This window comes from Orycteropus afer, unplaced genomic scaffold (genome assembly GCF_000298275.1).
Source record: "Orycteropus afer afer isolate SDZICR_OR568_19922 unplaced genomic scaffold, OryAfe1.0 scaffold00216, whole genome shotgun sequence".
Classification (NCBI taxonomy): Eukaryota; Metazoa; Chordata; class Mammalia; order Tubulidentata; family Orycteropodidae; genus Orycteropus; species Orycteropus afer.
In genome coordinates, this window is record NW_006921803.1 from 372,890 (window position 1) to 378,488 (window position 5,599).

The window sequence follows — 5,599 nt, forward strand, 5'->3', positions numbered from 1 at the left end:
TGGGTAGAGTTACTGGACAGGGAGGGGAGGAAAGTGGGTTAGGGTTGGGAATGCTAATCGGGGAGTGAAACCAAATGTACATGAAATGTTGAATGTGAAACAAACTCTGCTCAGTAAACTTGCACCTAAAGGACCAAAAAAAAAAACTATTATATACAAAAAAGTCCAAATTTCTTTACAAACAAATGTCTGTCATTATCTAACTCTTTTATTCCTTGCCAGTCTAACTTCCACTAAAACAGCACACTCATTGCCTGTTCTTTGGCCACTCCAAACTACTTGTTTGGTAAACATACCATAATCTTTCTTTACTATTATCTATTCTTAACAGAGGAGCTCTGGTAGCATAGTGCCTAAGGCACTTGGCTGTTACCAGAAGGCTGGCGGTTCAAACCCACCAGCCACTCCTCGGAAGAAAGATGGGGCAATCTACTTCCGTAGTGATACTGCCTTGGAAACTCGGAAATCCAAGGAGGATGAGTCAGGTCTGACTTGCAGGCACATAACAACAACAACATTCTTAACAGAGTAGCTGCATGTTTCTACTGTAATCTAATTTAGGAGTTGTCACTCTTTAGCTCAAAATCTTCAATTGCTTCCTATCTCATTGGGAATAAAGTCAAAGAGCTTATAAATACCTTTAAAGCTATATTTGATTTTTTTATGTTGTTAAGTGCGGTCCAGTCAGCTCTGACTTATAGTGACCCTATGTACAACAGAACGAAACACTGCCCAGTCCTGTAACATCCTCATTATCTTTGGTATGCTGTACCTAGTTTAGGACCCCAGTATATCTTTTTCAAAGGAACTCTGGTGGCATGGTGCCTAAGGCATGTGAGTACTAACCAGAAAACTGGCAGCTCAAACCCGCCAAGTCACTTCGTGTAAGGAAGACCGGGCTATCTACCTCCATAAAGATTTGTTGTTGTTTTAGTTTGGTACCATCCAGTCAGGTCTGACTCATAGCAACCCTACGTACAATAGAATGAAACACTGCCAGGTCCTGTGCCAACCCCACACCCTTGCTATACCTGAGCCAATACTGTAGAGATTTACTGCCTCAGAAATCTAATGCTGTGAGTCAGAATTGATTCTGTGGCAGTGTTTTTTGTTTGTTCATTTTTTTAAAACATCTTCAGTTCTTTTGTTCACTTCCTCCAGGTTCTTTTTGCCATCCTGAAGTTCTTTGAACATAAAAGACATATTCCAACCTCAAGACCTTTGCACTGTCATTAGTTTTTGTTTGATTTGAATGCTCTTTTTAAGCTATCTTTCATTTCATAGCACCTCCTCAATGAGGTTTTCCTTTATCATCCCATCTAAAATTATGATCTTCTTCCCCACGCTAACTCTTGTACTCTTTATCTCAGTTTCCTGCTTCAATTTTCCCTAAACACTGTTCATTCCATATAAAGTACTTATTTTATTTATTGTCTTATTTTTTCCACTCTCCTAAACATAAGCTCTTTTGTTCAATGCTGTTTCTCCAGAACCTAGAATAATGCCTGAAATATAGAAGTGCTTAACAAATATTTATTAAAATTGACTTTACCTTTGCCCATATTTATGATGCATTTCAATCTTGAATACCATGTGATAAGTCTGTGAAGACGTCCCTAGTACAGGTTCTCCCTAACTGCAGTGCTCCTATAACATTGGAGAAACATACACACACACATACACACTTGGCAAAGGTGAGTTTATTATTAAATTATACAAATTAAATTTAGAATTATGCAATTCATAAACAAATACTTGTTCTTGCATTCCACAATACAGCTCTGTAAGAATAATTTCTTTTTATTTTCTCACACTCTGAGTATGAGGAACATCACATTCAAGGGGGTCATGTTTCTGTGTTTATTGCTCCTACTCCTTGTAGATGCCACTGGAGCTTCATTTTGGGCCTGGAATTGGGCCCAATTTATGTTATGTCCTGAACTCATGAGGATTTATAGTGCCTTCCATACACTGCCTGCCTATTATTGGAGCAATATCATAGAAGGACAGTGTTGGCTGTCTAAGGGTGGCAAATGTCTTCATTAACACTTCTCCCATTTTTTAAATGCATATATATTTATTTGACTATGTATATATTTATATTTATTGTATCTGTATAAACTAATATTTGCTCCTTTATAAGCTTTTCGTAAGCAGCAACTTTTTTTCTGAGTATCGGCAGTGCATAGATCCCAACATATGAATCAATCATTCTTTTTGGCTATAATTAACAAAAAATTTAGAATGCAAACAAGATTAAGTAATAAAAGGAAAGGTAGAACTCACAACTTCAATGATCTACAGCCAAATTATGTCATTCAAGACCCAAATTCTTTCCATCTATAAACTCGGTTTACATTGTGGTTGCTGCTTTCCGTCAAGTCAATTCTACCTTATGGCAAACCCATATGTTATAGAGCAGAATTGCTCCATAGGGCTTTCCTGGCTGTCATCTTAATGGAAACAAATCACTGTCTTTTCTTCCATAGTATTGTTGGGTGGATTCAAAACATTTGTGCCACCAAGTAACATTTATTGTTGTTGTTGTTTGTTGTTATGTGTCGTTGAGTTGTTAGGTGTTGTCAAGTTAATTATGACTCATAGTAACGCCATGTACAGAGTAGAACTCAGGGTTTTTCTTGGTTGTAACCTTTACAGGAGCTAATCATCAGGCCTTTCTCCTGGAAAGCCACTGGCTGGGTTCCAACCATCAACCTTCAAGTTGGGAGCCAGAAAGAGCTTAACATTTGTGCCACCATGGAATCCTTTTAATTATATTAGGGCAGGTTTTATACTGAGGTTAACTCCCCCAGAAATTTCAACAAGCCATCCAGTAACACAGTGATAAATGAAACTCTTGTGACTCTCCTGTATGAAGACATATAGATAGATATATTCATGGAGGGAGGAAAGAAAATTTAAAGGGAAGCACCTTCCTCCTCCAGTATGGAAAATGAACTTATCCCTTCAGTCTGTTTGGCCAACTTAAATCACAAGTCTATACTTGGACCAAATGGGATGCCATGATCGAGTTGAGCAGTACATTCTCTATAAAAGTGGATGGAATAAAAGCCTAAAAAAATATTTCGGGTCATATACTATAAATATTCAATTAACGAGCTTTGTAGAAATTTATCAAACAAATAGTGTTGCTTTTATATAAGAATATATTTCAAAATAATCTCCAATTTACTTATAAATTGTATTTTTTATTACAATAGTATTTTGAAATTCACATGGGTTATTTTAATATTGTGTTATCTATTGCTGAAAATTTTTGCTTAGAACTCACCAAATTTCATTTCCAATTTAAAGTTTAACTTCTTTATATTGCAGTTTCATTTTGTCCCTTTGCAGAAAACTAAATAATGATATCTAATTGAAAGTTCTGTCCTCTACTGAGCAGCTCTAGTGATGTAGTGTCTAATGCATTTGACTGCTCACCAGAAGGCTGGCAGTTTAAACCCACTAGTTCCTTCTTGGAAGGAGGATTGGGCAATCTACTTCTGTAGGGATACTGCCTTGGAAACCCAAGGAGGGGTTGCTATGAGTCAGAAAATGTCTCGATGACAATGAGTTTTGTTTTGTTTTTGGCTCTCTACTAAGCACAATAGGAGCTCTGGTAGCATAGTGCCTAAGGCACTTGACTGCTAACCAGAAGGCTGGCAGTTCAAACCCACCAGCCACTCCTCAGAAGGAAGGTTGGGCAATCTACTTCCTTAGTGATACTGCCTCGGAAACCCAAGGAGGGGTCACTATGAGTCAGGGCCGACTCAACAGCATATAACAACAACAACATATAACAACAACAACAACAACACTAAGCACAATACCATTGTTGAATTCTCAAAGCATTAAGTCTTAGATCTACTTCCAAAGACACTACATCTTTGTTGTCAATGCCTTGACAAAGTCTGGAAGGTCCCGCCACCTGCTATGATGGACTTGTTCATTTTTTGAGCTATTATTATATACATCTAAGAACATACCACTCTATGCCTTCCACCCAGGACCTTTAACATTTTCTAAGTTCACAAGGCTGTTATTGCCTTACTTGCCATATCTCAAGATCAAACAAAAATTCACTTTCCCCCATTGTCTGTGAATTTCTTTAGGATCACTTGGCAAAATTCACCTAGAGAATCTATCTGGTACTCTTATTTCTTGGAACTTAAACAAAAAGGTGTCAATTCATTCTTTTCAGCAATAGTTACAATTGAAAATAACTGCTTTATTCAAGTAAAAAATGGAGCTCTGGTGGTGTGGTGCCTAAGGCATTTGACTACTAACCAGGAGGTTGGTGGTCCAAACCTACTAGCCACTCAGTGGAAGGAAGACAGCCATCTACTTCCCTGAAGATTTACCACCTCAGAAACCCAAAGATGGTCACTATGAGTCAGAATCAACTCAAAGGCAGTGAGTTTGGTTTTTGAGTTTTACTCAACTAAAATGATACTACAAAGATCCATATTGCCTGTAAAGAATATTAAAACAAAAATATTTTTTGTTTGTGCATATAGAACTAACCACAGAAGTATCTAAAAAGAACCACATATCTTCCATTGTTATCCCAGAGCAATTGCTACTATCCATCTAAACAATCCTATTTAATTCAATGTTAGAAAACAGAATTGTGCAATGAAAAAGATATGGGAGAGAAAGAAAGACCTAGGTTTGAGTCCAGGTGAAGACTCGTATTACTATCTACATGACTTGGTTAGTTACTTAACTTTTAGAAGTTTCAGTTTTGTTGTATTCAATAGGAGTATAGTTATTTTATCCAGTGGATGTGTTAAAGATTAGAAGAAAGCCTTTTTGGAGAACTTAAAACAGTGTCTGGCTCACCACCAAACGTCTGGTACTACTATAGCTATTATCATCAGGACTACATCAAGCTCCTCAGAATTTATCCAAGATAAGGTTATTATTGGATATAAAAAGACACTTCTTTAGCATAATGCTTTAAATCTCTATTATGGATAACTTCCCAGGATAAACCATGTAATTTTTACAATTTTCTCTAAGGATAAAAATATGATGTATATAAGTTTATTTTGAATGAAAATATCATTGCTTTAGCAATGGCTATTATTACTCCAGTATTTTGTGAGTTTTAGAAAATAAAGTTTGCAAGAAATTCAATGACTCTTCTGACGGCTCCAGAGTATGGGCCCGTGATAGGGCACACGCAGTAAAATCTATTGTACATGGGAAAAGACTAAGAGTTTATTCAGCAATAAGCCATAATTTTCTGTTAAGCCAGTCATCAGTCATCAAAGAAAAGTCAATATTTCTGCCTAAAGCTGTAAGGAAAATATCAAGTCCTTAAAGACTAAGACTCAATGTAACTCCACTCATTTAGAAATAGTGATGTTAATATCATCCATTCATTGTGCTCCTTCTCTGTGCTAGGTAAGTACGCTGTTACCTTTACATATACTGCAATGAAAGCATGGGATAACTAGTCTCGTCATCATTTTATATAAGAAACTGAAACTTGGAAAATTTAGGCTCAAACTTAAGGGCCCTAATATTTGGTATAAATAGACTACCAAGCATAATTCAAAATGCACCAACAGCAGAAGAGAAGCCAGATGAT